We start from the raw sequence: 15,650 nt of genomic DNA, 5'->3' as shown, positions 1-15,650 counted from the left end.
TCAAACTCGGGTAAGACATTTTTTACTCGTTTACTTACAGTTTCAATGACTGGGGCAGTTGGATGATAAAAAATGTGTTTAATAACAAAACAAACCACATAATTATTTGTGGCAGCGCAAAAACTTTACCGTAAAAGTATTTTACTTCCATATAAGTAACACTTTTTGAAATCGGTCTGTGATCTGATCACATTTCCTGACTGACAGGATTTAAACTAGACCATGTCTATGAATCTAGTACAAGTGGTTCAAAAGTAATAAACATTTTATTTCAGCTTCGTCCTATTTTTCAAACAGGTACCATCTCAGAATCTTGCCATTGACTTGGTACCGACATCCCTACTGCTGGCCACACGTCCCCTTAGCCCCGGGCTGCCAGCTTCACTCAGCCAGCTGGAGTGAGATTTTCAATTCGAGACAAGTCTGCACACACGTTTACATGTATGTGAGTTTTATTGCCTTGTAAACAGTCTGTAGGGTTTGCAAACAGCCCCAACGCTTTTCATGCAGCTAGTTTTAGGTTTATAATGGAATAATGTAGATTTGCCATAAGATTTCTTGCGTGAGCCGGCGTCTAAAAGTGTGAGTCGTGCCAGATGCGTAAGAGTCGGCGACCCTGCGTTCGCCACATGCCCTGTTATCGCCGTTACGTTCGCCACATTCCCTGTTATCGCCGTTACGTTCGCCACATTCCCTGTTATCGCCGTTACGTTCGCCACATGCCCTGTTATCGCCGTTACGTTCGCCACATGCCCTGTTATCGCCGTTACGTTCGCCACATGCCCTGTTATCGCCGTTACGTTCGCCACATGCCCTGTTATCGCCGTTGCGTTCGCCACATGGCCTGTTATCGCCGTTGCGTTCGCCACATGCCCTGTTATCGCCGTTACGTTCGCCACATGCCCTGTTATCGCCGTTACGTTCGCCACATGCCCTGTTATCGCCGTTACGTTCGCCACATGCCCTGTTATCGCCGTTACGTTCGCCACATGCCCTGTTATCGCCGTTACGTTCGCCACATGCCCTGTTATCGCCGTTACGTTCGCCACATGCCCTGTTATCGCCGTTACGTTCGCCACACGTCCCCTTAACTACACACTCTGTTAGCAGCGCGTCCTGTTAGCCACATGTCCAATTAGTCACACCAGAAGGCAGAGAGATAACGGGATACATTCAATACAATCATCAGTGTCTGATTTACACGTCAAACACTCCTATCCAAAAAGCGGAGCCGGCCAAGCAAATACCCAGCATGCCCTGTGCCCTCCTGCTGCTGCCAGAGCCAGAGCTGTTAATAATTCACTGCACTTCTGTCTGCCTGTGACTGCGGCTAAACAGGATCCAGGCAGTGTTTCCCCATTGGTCCATCCATCCACAGCCTGCCTCTGAATGCAGCTTCACCAGGAACTACGGTCTGGTCCCAAGTTGGACTCCAGTTCTGTTTGAACCACCCCCTCCTTCCTTGACAACAGCACTGCTGAGGTGAGTCAGTCAGTGCTGTTTTGTCTGTAGACTGCAGCGTGACTCGATGCTAGAAGGGAGTGGTGGTGACCTCTGTGTGAGTCACCTTCCTGTGGGGTTGTATCATCTCAAACACCTTCTGAGGGCTCTGGCTGCTGCTCTGCTTTGTGTGTGTCTGTGTGTGTGTGTGTAGATTATGATTATGTTACATTGTGGGAATCAAATGTCCCCTGCATTTTTCAGGTCCCCACAAAGATCTGTGAATGAGAATCTAAAAATGCCAAAAGTCTCATTTTTGGTTTGCTTACTTATGGTTAAGGTTTGGGCTGGGTAGGAGTTAAAGTTGTCATGTTGGGATTAGGGTTTTTGCCATAGAAATGAATGGAGAGTCCCCACAAATATATAATTACAAACCTGTGTGTGTGTGTGTGTGAGGAGGGGTGTTTGGTGGAGAGGGACACAGAGAGTGATCCTGAGCCTCCTCCTGGCTTCTGAACACCTTGTGAATCACAATGATGCACCTGTGGTCCTGCTACAATCAACTGTGAAGCCCCGCCCTCAGGACAGGCACAGTACCGTGGAGATCACATGACCACTGTGAAGCCCCGCCCTCAGGACAGGCATGGTACCGTGGAGATCACATGACCACTGTGAAGCCCCGCCCTCAGGACAGGCACGGTACCGTGGAGATCACATGACCACTGTGAAGCCCCGCCCTCAGGACAGGCACAGTACCGTGGAGATCAAATGACCACTGTGAAGCCCCGCCCTCTGGACAAGCTTGTTACCGTGGAGATCACATGACGGCTATATCGCAAAGGACGGTATGCCCCCTTTAATTCCCATTTCAGATGTGCTTCCATAACATTTCCATAACAGTTTGTCTCAACCAGGTTATTTGTGACATGTCATATAACCTAAAATCAACACAGGAATATCTGTTCCTATCACAAATTCGCTGTAGCCGAGCCAACAAAATCACCTTTGGATGGTTGATTTTTTGAAAGCCACTTTTCTGTGCTTTGCTGGAAATCTTTAGTGCACTCCTAACACCGCATGCAGGGCTCACCGGCGCTACGTTACCAAACAAACCGCCACGCTGATTAAGAGCGCCTCATTACCTCAGAGGTTGTTAGCGATCATGACATCACGATCCTCGCTCTCCATGCGGCCTCCAGACTCTCGTACCCTCTCTGTGCATGTCGGCATACGGCACTTCACCGTTTCTAAGAATCACTCATCGGTTTTGCAGTCACAGTCATCCTGGACTCTATCTCAGGGGGTGTTGTGTGCGTGTCGAGGCGCAGCCAGGACGCCCATTACAATAAGCGCCACCAATGTACACATAAACTATAGAAATGCTTTGGACATGACTGCTGATGTGATCAAACATTCCGTTCGACTACCACACCAAATGCTCAAGTAATTGTTTTATGCACTACAACATTAATCAAACACCTGTGAACAATTTATAAGGCGGGAAGGAGAAAGGCGGGCTGAGAGCAACCAAATACAAGCACTGCGGAAATGATTATTCAAGGGTTAGCAAATAGAGAGTGAGAATGAAACCGATATCAGAGAGGGGATTCTCCGAAACGGTTCTCAATAACGAAGCTACACAGAATAGAAGAGATGGACAAAGTGAAAGGGAAAGTGAAGAAAGGTATGAAGAAATAAAGAAATGAAGGAGGGAGCACCAGCATTAGATGTAGCTAATGACAGCCCTGGTATGGACTTCACGGGGGGGTATATATTTTTAAATCACATCAGCATGCAAAGCTAAATGTCAATGTGTCTGAGAAACACAAAGAAGCACAGTGGAGATGGACTCCTGAATGTCACAGTGCGACACAGAGATTGCAGGGTCCCCAGGAAGATGAGCGGGACCCGGTCAGGTGGCCTGGCCGTGGGGTCCAAGCATCTCACAGTCCTCAGGAAGATGAGCGGGACCCGGCCAGGCAACCTGGGCATGGGGTCCATGCATCTCACAGTCCCTTCAAGACTCTGGTAACACGTAACCATGTATCTGATTGAGGTCCATCCCTCATGAAATTAATCTATGATCTGCCAGGACCAGAAAGCAAAGCCACAATGGGGATTTGGGGTTGAATCGAGGAAGGTTACACAGACACGTAGGTGCAGGAGAATGACTGCCACTCAAACCACACATTTGCCCCTGACACCCCAGGGACCCCCTGTTGGCCACAAACAGAAACTACACTACAGGGGGCCCTAAAGTGACTTTTTGAGTTGGGTAACAACAAACCTGCCCCAGACAAAGACTTGTAGAGGCTGCTGAAGGTCCTTGTGTCTGGTCTGCACTCCTGTAGCGCTGTACCCCCACAAACAGAGCTGCGTGTTAGTCCTTACAGCGGAGGCTGTCTCCTTCTGTTTGTTACATGGTGAAGGCTCCCGGCACGAGGCATTAGGCCCGAAGAACGCGCACAGGAGTGACAGCGCGGAGTGACGCTTCAGAGGAAGAGCTTCCTGTACACACTGCCGTGGGAGGACAGCTGGGTAGTTTGCTGCTGAAATCGGCCAATTTTCTCCTTGCTTTTGCAGCCTCGCCACCCTGGAGCCTGACTGGAGAGAGAACTTCTCCTGGAGAGAGAGCCTGACTGTAGCTGGGCAGATGACAGGTAGAGATCCCAAAACCTCCTGCTGTTCGTGGTGGAGGTAATTCATGGAGGGCTCAAGATGACCCTGCCTCCGACTGACCCTGCCTCCGATTTAATCAGACTCCCCAAAAATTTAGGAGGAAGACCACTCTGCAGGATTGCCTGGAAGGCTGTGGGTTTGGATCCCATTACTGATTGATCACATCACTGTTGGTCCTTAGATCAAGTTATCCATATTGTTCCAGGGGTGCTGAATACTGGCTGGCCCGGCTCTTTGACCGAAATGGACCTCCTCAGAAGGGAGATGAACATCAGAACATCCAGAACGAGCCATTCTTGGACCTGGGTCACACGCCAACCCCCCCCCCCCTTCACTGTTTCACATTAATGGAATGGAGGTCAGCAGTGCATATACAAATGAGGGTGCCATCAGAGTGATTGGGGTGGGGGGGCTCTTACTGGGCTCCCACCATCATGCTGACGTGACATCATGGAGAGGCAGGACTCCCGGTAAAATGCCACTCCCTCTTGCATCATGAACATCACTGTACAGCCGCCGCTACCATCAAAGGCATGTCAATATCCAGGGACTAATTAACTAAATGGAACGTAGGCACATTCAGCATTTATTAGAACAAACAAATTGCAACACCTATCAGAAGGTTGTCGGTTCATATCCCAAGGTTGACAAAGTGATGTCACCATTGGGCCCTTAAGCAAGGCCCTTAACCTCCAGAGACTGGCTGATGCTGCTTTCTCAAAAATCTGTGTATGTTGCTTTGGGTAAAAGCATCTGTTAAATAAGTTATAGGTAATGTTTTTATATAAAAAAATTACCTCTCAGAATTGTGTGGTATCAGATCTACTTGAGTCAGAAGTTGACGTATATTAATGTGTAAATAGATCAGGTTGTGCTGGGGGGCTGAGCCGGGTGTCTGTCAGCCTGGAGGTAGGACACGTCCCACGGCTCCCCCGTACCAAATCGAGCTGGAGAAGCACAGGTCAAAGGACAGTGAGCGCGCTGAGGGCTTCTGGGAAAGCAGAGGCTGGTGGGCTCTGCATGTGACGCAGCACGAGGAGTACATACGGGGTACAAGTCACTATGGAAATCCGTTACGACGGTGACGCAGCACGAGGAGTACATGCGGGGTACACGTCACTATGGAAATCCGCTACGTCGGTGACGCAGCACGAGGAGTACATGCGGGGTACACGTCACTATGGAAATCCGCTACGACGGTGACGCAGCACGAGGAGTACATGCGGGGTACACGTCACTATGGAAATCCGCTACGACGGTGACGCAGCACGAGGAGTACATGCGGGGTACACGTCACTATGGAAATCCGCTACGACGGTGACGCAGCACGAGGAGTACATGCGGGGTACACGTCACTATGGAAATCCGCTACGACGGTGACGCAGCACGAGGAGTACATGCGGGGTACACGTCACTATGGAAATCCGCTACGACGGTGACGCAGCACGAGGAGTACATGCGGGGTACACGTCACTATGGAAATCCGCTACGACGGTGACGCAGCACGAGGAGTACATGCGGGGTACACGTCACTATGGAAATCCGCTACGACGGTGACGCAGCACGAGGAGTACATGCGGGGTACACGTCACTATGGAAATCCGCTACGACGGTGACGCAGCACGAGGAGTACATGCGGGGTACACGTCACTATGGAAATCCGCTACGACGGTGACGCAGCACGAGGAGTACATGCGGGGTACACGTCACTATGGAAATCCGCTACGACGGTGACGCAGCACGAGGAGTACATGCGGGGTACACGTCACTATGGAAATCCGCTACGACGGTGACGCAGCACGAGGAGTACATGCGGGGTACACGTCACTATGGAAATCCGCTACGACGGTGACGCAGCACGAGGAGTACATGCGGGGTACACGTCACTATGGAAATCCGCTACGACGGTGACGCAGTACGAGGAGTACATGCGGGGTACACGTCACTATGGAAATCCGCTATGACGGTGACGCAGTACCAGGAGTACATGCGGGGTACACGTCACTATGGAAATCCGCTACGACAGTGACACAGCACTGAACGCAGCTGTTTGAGAGGTGATGTTAAAAGCCAGCGGGAGGGGGGGCGGGAAGAGCAAACCTTTGTGGTGGGGGCATCACACACTTTTAACACTGCTGTGTACTCAGGGGAGAGGGAGCTTTGATCAGCCCCATCTCGCATCACTGGCTTCATTTAGCAGCCCCTGCACAGCCTCTTTGATGGGCGGGGAAGTGTTCAAAGAACCTGGGAAAAATATATATTAAAAAACCAAAATAAAATAAACAAACTGACCTGGAAGCTTCAGATCTGCCTGCCACACCAGGATGGTGAGTTAGTGGGGGTCAGTACTGGCACTAGTGGCCATACCACTGTATGTTAGTGTAACAGCAGAAAGTGTGCTGTGCTTAGCCTGGTACAGCCTGCCGGGGGGAAGCACCGACTGTGTAAACACAGCCAATGACTAGGCCACTCATTTTCTCCACCTACATGTTTACCACTAGGGGTAATTCAAGCATTTGACCCTTAGGGGGGGCAATTTCAATCCGATTTAATATGGGATGCCGAAATGTGCATGAAAATACATGACAATTCACTTAATGGAGAGGTGGCTGAGACCAAAAAAAAAGGGGTGACTGAAGCCCCCCTAACCAAGGTCTGCAATCACCTACATTCACCACTACTCAATCCACATATTTTCATGTGGCCCCAAAGTTTCATGTGGCCCCAAAGCAGGGGGCCCCAAAGTTGCCCCCTGCTGGCAAAAAACAGTCATGACACAATATTAAATAAACTTGTTCTTTATTTGCGAGATGCTGAAGCAACTCGTTCTGCTAACCAGCCAGCTACCTATGATCTTCTGACTCTACTCACTAGCTATTTTTTTAGTCTTTGAAACATCTGAAGTGACTTTTTGATTGGGAGTCCCAATCTTCAAACCTGCCCCTGCCGCTTGATGTGGATCTGAGTGACCCGGATGGACGGACAGCGCCATCACAGGCCTGTGTCAGCGATATGCAGGGTTTGCAGTGCAGCACGTATGCGCTCTGTGAGGCTGCCGGCACGGCCCGCGAGGAAGCAGACAGGGGTCTCATCGGATCTCCTTGTGAAAACGCCTCCGCGGAACACAGAGGTGCCGGTGACATGGAAGTGAAATATACTGGAAAAAAATCTGAGAGAAGTCAGACTGACAGCTTTGCTCACGTTACAAAGTCCACTCCTCCTCAGAGAAGATCTGAGCTTTAGCTGGACTCCAGGTGCATGTGGTGGGGGGGTAGGTCTGCTACCACATTGCTCAACCCAATCGGATTTCACAGACCCGGCACTGGACACGAAGCTGTCACATTGACTGATTGGTACATTTCTCTCTCAAACATAAAACTGGTCGGAGGGGACAGGGAGTGAGACAGTAGTGCCCGTGAAGGCCCTCAGTCCAGTTCCAGATGTTAGCTGGCTTCTCTGCACACTGCGAAACACCGGATGCTCCGGACCCCGACGTTTACGACGTCCATGTCCGCAAGGGAAGTGGAGATCAACAAGTCCATTTTAAGCCAGAGTTTCAGCAGGCAGTCGCTTGAGAATAACACTGAAAAGGTTCTGCTTCTCAAAGCTGATTTTAGTGATGACAACACAAACAAAAGTTAAACAAGGCCCTCCCCTCTCATACCCTGCGCTATATCTGTAGATGCCCCCACAGAGCTGAGCTCCTGCGTCCCCCCCCCCCCCCAACTTTGACCTTCTGAGTCCCTCAGGACCCAGGATCTCAAGTTTGATGTTGCAGCTGCAGACGTGAGAAGCGGCCACCCCCCCCCCCATCCCGCCGTCAGCCATGCATTGCAGCCCCTGTGAGATCATGTGGCCTTATGGGAAATCAGAGTAGGAATGAATTTTCTCAGCTGTGAATCTTCAGCTCTCCAGGGCGGGGGGGGGGGGATGTAAAATTACCCACAGGTACGGAAGCAAACCGGCCTCTCCTCTTCTTTCTAGGCTTCAGGCTACACAGCTGCACTCGTCTTTTTTTAAGAAGCATCCATCCATTTTGGGACCTGTTTAACCAGACCAGCTTGCAGTGACATAGACCATCGGGTAGGGCACGGGACAGGGCGGGGCATGGGGCAAACTAATTATTTTTACTTGTTGTAAAGTCAACAACCACCATTTTAACAAAAAAAAAAAAAATGAAATGCTCAATATTGCGTGAAAATGTAAGGAGAACTGACATCTGTTGGACTCTTGTCCACCATAACAATTGTATTCACAAAATTACCTCATAAAAAATTGTATGTGAATAAAAATAATGTTTATATGAAATTACCAAAGCAAGTTAAAAAGCACATTGACAACAGGAAAAAAGACAGAAAAGTATGTTTTACGATGTCACTGCAGATCCTGAGAAATTTTATGGGTCAATATTAACTCAGATTATAACCAAAGCAGCCACTGAAGTACTTTAAAAGTAAACAATGTCACTTTCACAACTAGATAATGTCAGTTTCCTCTGTATGTACAGGACCACCCATTGTTATGTTCTGCACGCATCACCACATCCACATGGGTCTGCACATGGGAGGTGATATTTTCGTCAGCCACGGAACTTTCTTGTACAATCTGTTACAGCTGCATTTCCTAAGCTCAAGTAGACCTTCTGGAGCTGGTGCCTTAAGGCAGAAGACTGGTTTGAGTTTGTCTTCAACTGATTCCCAGCAGTAGCTCATGGGTGGTGGAGGTTGAGATCAGGGTTTCTGTGGGGACGTCCAGACTAGTGCCATGCAGTAGCTCTTGATGTGTGTGACATTAATGACCCCAGAAGGTGTGCACCTTCTTTTCCTTTTTCAGCAAAGAGTGTCCATCGTAATTCTCGAATAGAACGTGGAACTGGCATCTCTTGTTTTGTAGAGCAAACACGCATAACGCTCCACTTCGCTATGTATCCACTCTGGTATTTCATGTGTGAGTCGGAAGTTGGCAGATGCATGCAGAATGTCATTATCTGCTTCCATGAATCCTGGAAATGACCCAGTGTCTGTTCCTTTAAAGGGGTACTGCCCTATCACTGCATCGGCATGCTTCTTACATAGTTTTATGTAGTTCTCTTGAATGGAGATTCTTTCACCCTTTTCCCTAATGAAAGTAGTTGACTTGGGAGGCTGAAGGAAGTTACCAAGTAACAGCACAAAGACATCTGTATCTACAGAGAAGACATGAAAGATTGATTCTGGGCTCTTATCCATCGCATCACATGCATTCAGGAGTACAAGTTGGTCTCCTTTTTCAAGGTTGTGGTCACCCACTGATGTTATATCTGCCCACAGTTTTGTCACAGACACATCAGAAATGTAATCTGTTTTGTAAATGTCATCAAAAGTATGGAAATGGCTTAATACCAATTTCCCGCATGTTGTTTCAGGGCTTTTTTATGTGCAAAGTTCCCAAGCTTAATTAACTATGAAATAACAGCCTATACAAACATTACAACAAGTCCTAATTTATCATTTTACATCTGAACTTACATGTTATTACCAAAAACAAGACTTGGCAAATTTTGCAAAGTAGCCTCCAAATATGAAGAAATGCCCCCTGACTACAGAGCAGGGACACGGATATGGAAGGCAGGTCCGTGACAGACCTTACTCTGGCATTTGGGATACTACAGCTATCACACACTGGGGGTGTCTGACACCATGCGAGTGGTCTATAATTGGGGGGGGGGGGGAGGGGGGGGCATGCACCAAACTGCAGGGCTGTGGTTTTGGAGTCAAGAATTGACCAATCAATTTGATTAAGGTTTCTGTAAAAAAATCAGTGAATCAGTGAAAAACATACATTAGCATCATATCTCATCGCATATCTATGAAGCCTGTCTGGAACATTCTGCAGATGGGATCCCAGATGGAGCGAAGCAGGTACTGAAGACGACCCAGGTCACACGGAACCACAGCAGACAAACGGGACCCCAATGAAGCTGCTGTGTGAGGAGCCATGCTGGACTCTGTCTGGCAGTGGTGGGGGGGGGACGCATGGCATGATTCACCGTGGGGCTGTGAGGTGGATGGAGAGGCAGGAAGTGTGTCTCTTAATAGTAGGGATCTAAAATTTGGAGAATTTCCTGTTAATTCCCATATATTCCCATAGAAAGTTTTCAGCTTGGAATATTTCCAAAATTCCCCAGCTTAAATTCCCATGGGATGGAAAGTTTCTGGAAATTTACTGCCCCATTGCAACCCTAGTTAACAACGATCCACACAATCGCTTCAGGTTAATCAGCATAACAAACAGTAAGGGGGGGACAGTATGGAAGCACAGAAATGTACCCAGTGCCTGCTGCCAGTTGGGGGTCCAGGAATTATTATCCTAATGTAACAGATAATGTGAGCCAGGGAATAGGAGTGTTAACAGACAGAACCATCTGCAGCAAGTCATTCCAAATAATCTACCACTTCAAACAAGAATGTTTTTTTTAATCTGCTTTTGCAATAATCACATTTTTACATTGTAAAATAATGTTTGTCAGCCCATCCAGGGTGTTACCTCAGCCTCATGCTGCCTGGATAAGTGACTAGAGGATGGATGGATGTAAAATGATGTTTGTTGCTTGTTAGAGGATGTTTCCGGTGAAGTGGGTCAGACAGTCTCTCCTGACAGGTTTTCACACTCTGCATGAGAGGTCTGAGGTTTGCTAACAGGCCACAGAGAAAATCAGGCAGCTCTGAACAGAGCAATCATTGCCTCAGACAGCGCTGATGCCAGGCGATTTTTTTCCCCGATTCTCATTGTTTATGACCGTACCTCACTTCCCCTGCTGATTAATCAGGAAACAAGAGTTTATATATTCAAGCACATTAACACCTTACATCTGTGTTTTAGTGCCTTTAAGGTGAACTAAAGCTGAACTGAATCCTGGGTAAAAAGAAGACGATCCGACACAAGGCAGTGACAAAAGCAGAACACATGTTTAATTTAGAAAATTGAGGTTTTATTGCAAAAATTTTAACCGAAGCAAAACTAAACACGTGGCCAAAGATCATAACTAATGCCAAACCGTCAGCAGGAGTTAATCAGAAGGATCAGAATTATGTGGTGTGTTTGGATGAGGAAGGGATAACAGTGCTGTGCAACGTAAAGACTAATGGAGCAAACAAACCAACACTGAGCAGGACACCTGCCTCCGCCCCTGGTTCAGGCCTGACGGATTTCTAAAAGGCTAAGCCAGGGGAGGCAGGTAATAAGCAGGGAGAGGCCAAGTTATGGAGAGAAACAACAGAAACAACAAACGAGCCATTGGACCATCATGCAGACACATAAGGGTGGAGGAGAAAAGGGTCCAGTTCAGATTTCAGTTGGAAGAGGATCTTCAAAAAGCCCACACAGGTAAGTTACCCATGAGCACTTGTATGGCTCTGTAAGCAGATCAATAGCCCTGCTCACTGCCCCCCCCCCCCAAACCCACCCATGACCCCACCTACAAATCACCACACCCCCACCAGAGAGCTGTCCTTACTTTACATGAGTGAGAACACGTACACATCTAGACATGAACCTCTGAGATCTCAAACCATCACACAGGTCCTCCAACAGGGGTTGTGGTCCCGTCTGCCATCGAGGTCCCATCAGGGACTGGGCCCAAACCTCAGGTGTATGCCAGGCACCCGGCCCGTCACCTCAAGTCAGAACAGACAGAGAAGCAGGCTGAGCGCTGCTCCGTCACTCCAGCTGCTGCAGGGGACACGGGCCCAACCATGGATGTGAGATGCACTAATGCGTGGCGACACACGGTCTCGTGGGGGGGTGGGGGCTTAGACACACCACAGCTGCTCCAAAAATAAATCTACCTACTGCATCTGGCTCAGCCCAAGAGAGCAAAAGGAAGGAGGAACAGCCTAGCAGTTGAGGCGTGTGCTGCAATGCACCATGACGTCACGGAGGCAGTGGAATGTCGCCCCCTACAGGGCTGGAGTCACTGACGTAATCCTGACGTTCACATTATGCGGTCGCCCCTCCAGATTCACGAATTTCATATTCGTGGTTTTGGTTATTTGCAAGTTGGCTGTAAACAATTAAATGAGAATATTTTTGGACCACGCATAAGCAAAAAATATAAAAACAATGCTGAAAATAAGTTGGATCACGTAAGATCATTTTAGTGTTATTTTATATTTGTTACTGTAAGTGGATATTAAATCTTTACTATTAAAAGTTTTGGCTTGGGTATGCTGTGCATCTTTGTCTCGACAACCAGCTAGCTCACGTTTTTCACATTGTTATACACTTGTTATACATTCATTTTTAATAATGTACCCAAGTATTATTTGTGAATCTTCACATTTGTGGAGATCATCCATCCCTAACTCTCACGAATGTCAAGGGGTGACAAATTTACCCACAATTCCATAGGGTTCTGGATGCCTGTCAACAGACCTGGTTTTTGAAACCAGAAATCTGGCACCTGCCACCATGGTGAGTCTTGGGGAGATTCTTGACAAATCCCATGCTCGAGGATGCCAGGGCCTGCTTTCAGAAGGTTCCTTCCCCAGGAACCATGCATCTATCCAGCCACAGCCTGAAGGTTCAGCAAGTGGGCAGGCTGACAGCTTGATCGTCTGCACAGAGGATGTTGAGGCCTGGGGGGGGTGGGTGGGTGATGTCACTGTCCACTGTCCTCACCTGAACGCAGCTCCTGTACATCTTCACCTGTGTGAGCCCCCAGTAGGAGGTCAACTGGGGGGGAAATCGGACACTTCGGACCCTTGGTGGACAAAATAGACATTACTCTAAGCAAATCGAATACCTGTTATTAAATACTATAGTACATTTCACACTGTATTTGGCATTTGAATAATGATTGGGGGGGGTGGCATGCTGGTGCAGTGGTTAGCACTATTTCCTCACATCTCCAGGACCATGATTCGAGTCTCCACCATGGCTCCATGTGTGTGGAGTTTGAATGTTCTCCCCTTCTTGTCATGGGGTTTCCTCTGGGTACTCTAGTTTTCCCTTACAGTCCAAAAACAAGTTACCAAATTGCCCTTAGATTTGTATGAGTGTGTGTGAGTGTGTGTGCATGTGTGTGTGAGAGTGAGTGTATGTGTGTGTGAGTGTATGTAAGAGTGAGTGTATGTGTGTGTGAGTGAGTGTATGTGTGTGTGTGTGAGTGTATGTGTGTGTGTGTGAGTGTATGTGTGTGTGTGTGTATGTGTGTGTGAGTGAGTATATGTGTGTGTGTGTGTGTGTGTGTTCTGCAGTGGGTTGGCACCCCATCCTGCCTGACACCCATAGGCTCCGGACCTCCCATGACCCTGAATAGGACCAGCGGTTTCAGAAAATGGCTGGATAATGAAGTGGTATCAGGCCATAGAGGCGTGTGTCATTTCCCATTTATAAGCTCAGGTGGTGTTTACTTACTCTGCTATAAACACAAGAGCTGCACATTGCTCTGCTGGGATTTACTGGCCAGTGTATAATGTCCCCATAATCAATACGGATTGTCTTACGGAAAGCGGCCGTCGCGGGGGGGGCGTCGCTCGCTCCGTCATGGGGGACAGCACGGCATGCTTAACCAGGGCAATTACAACCATTAGCTTTCTCCAATTAATATCATCAGGGGAAGGGGGGGGGGGGTGACTTCTTTATTTAGGCTACCATTCATGGCACACCTATGGATCATCTCGCCAGGAAATTAAAGGATGGCATTAAGAATGGCTCCGGCAGACGTGATGCGGCAGAAGCAGATTCATCACCGGTGCAAACGGGATAATGTCTCTGCTTAGACAGTGTGAATAAACCGTGTTCACCAAAGTGACTAAAGATGCGGCTGCTTCAAATGCGACGGCCATAAACAGCCATTCGTTTTCCGTTTCTCTTGCGCTGGGAGGGATTAAGAAAATGCCACAGACGTGGGGGATGGATCCCGACCAGCAGAGGCAATATCAGACACAAGAGGGTGCCATCATGCAACTCTGGGTACCAGGACGGGACTGGGTACTGGGACATGCGGGAGAGAGTGGCTGAGCAGGACTCGAGACCCTCTTTGAAACTGGAAAAGCCAAAAACGAGGCTGTAGAAGTAAATTAGATGAAACGATCATCAGACAGGGATCACGACAATAAGCGGAATCAGAAACCCAAAACTGGACCCATGAACCAAGATTCAAAAGCAGATAATGGGAAGATTAAACAGGCAAGATCATCCTGCAAGAATGAGCAAAAAGTGTTAATGAGGGAGGTCAAAGAGGTTGACAGATGACTGGAAGTGTGGGTGTCTGTGGCAGGCACCAGACTGGATGTCACACAAAATAAATCTGATATTAAACTCTGATTCATTTCGGGTCACCCATCCTGGGAGAGTAACGCTCTTGAGCACATTCACATGATTCGAATTTTAAATTTCCAAATATAGAAAAACGTAAGATGCTTTTCTTTAGAAAATGGCCGCCTGTCCTGTCAGACTGATTGCCTGAATGCAGACAGACAGAAAGACATGGACACTAAAACGCTGATCTAAAACAAGCAGCAACGCAGCCGCCCCCCGTGCTGGGATATGCGGGGGACACATCACGGTGTTTCACACTATTTAAATTCACCGGGCGCGCTGTGGCCCATTAGAGTCGCTCGGCGCTCGGCGCTGGCTCCATTACGGGTAATTTGTATCTGAAAGATGTGTCCGGAACGACCGTTTTCCCACACGCCTGGCCGAGCCGTGGCATGGAAAATTGACCGAGAAGCAGAGGACAAACGGAGGCGTCCCCTCCCATAGAGGGGAAAGCGGCGAGCTGGGCACGTCCACCGGGCTAACCCCACATGTGCACCCTGACCAAAGACCGCCTGCCTCTACCTCGCATGTGTTGCTGGGCTGCTGGGTGCCATTTTATTTATTTATCAAACAATCTAAAGCGACATACACTGGGGACTGCAGGGTCTGCCAGTCGCTGGAGCAGGGTTAAGGGCCAGGGTATAGCTTAGCCATAGATTGGTAGGGGCCAACACAGTCCCCAACTCTCTGCCCCCTAAATATGCACGCACACACACACACACACGCGCTCTCTCTCTCTCACACACACGCACACACACATGCTCTCTCTCACACGCACACGCTCTCTCTCTCTCTCACACACACACACACACGCTCTCTCTCACACGCACATGCTCTCTCTCACACGCACACACATGCTCTCTCTCACACGCACACACTCTCTCTTTCGCTCACACACACACATGCTCTCTCTTTCACGCACACACACACATGCTCTCTCTCACACACGCTCTCTCTCTCTCACACACACACACGCTCTCTCTCACACACACACACGCTCTCTCTCTCTCACACACACACACGCTCTCTCTTTCGCTCACACACACACACAAGCTCTCTCTTTCGCTCACACACACACACGCTCTCTCTCTCGCTCACACACACACAAACACACACTTATTTCATATATTCCTATCATTGTAGGTGCTCTCCATTCATTTCTATGGGCATGACCCTAATCCTAACTATGACAACCTTAACCCTTATCTTAAGCATGAGTAACCAAACAA

The sequence above is a fragment of the Paramormyrops kingsleyae genome, chromosome 17, assembly GCF_048594095.1.
Source record: "Paramormyrops kingsleyae isolate MSU_618 chromosome 17, PKINGS_0.4, whole genome shotgun sequence".
Taxonomy (NCBI): domain Eukaryota; kingdom Metazoa; phylum Chordata; class Actinopteri; order Osteoglossiformes; family Mormyridae; genus Paramormyrops; species Paramormyrops kingsleyae.
Note: the sequence above shows the minus strand (reverse complement) of the source record.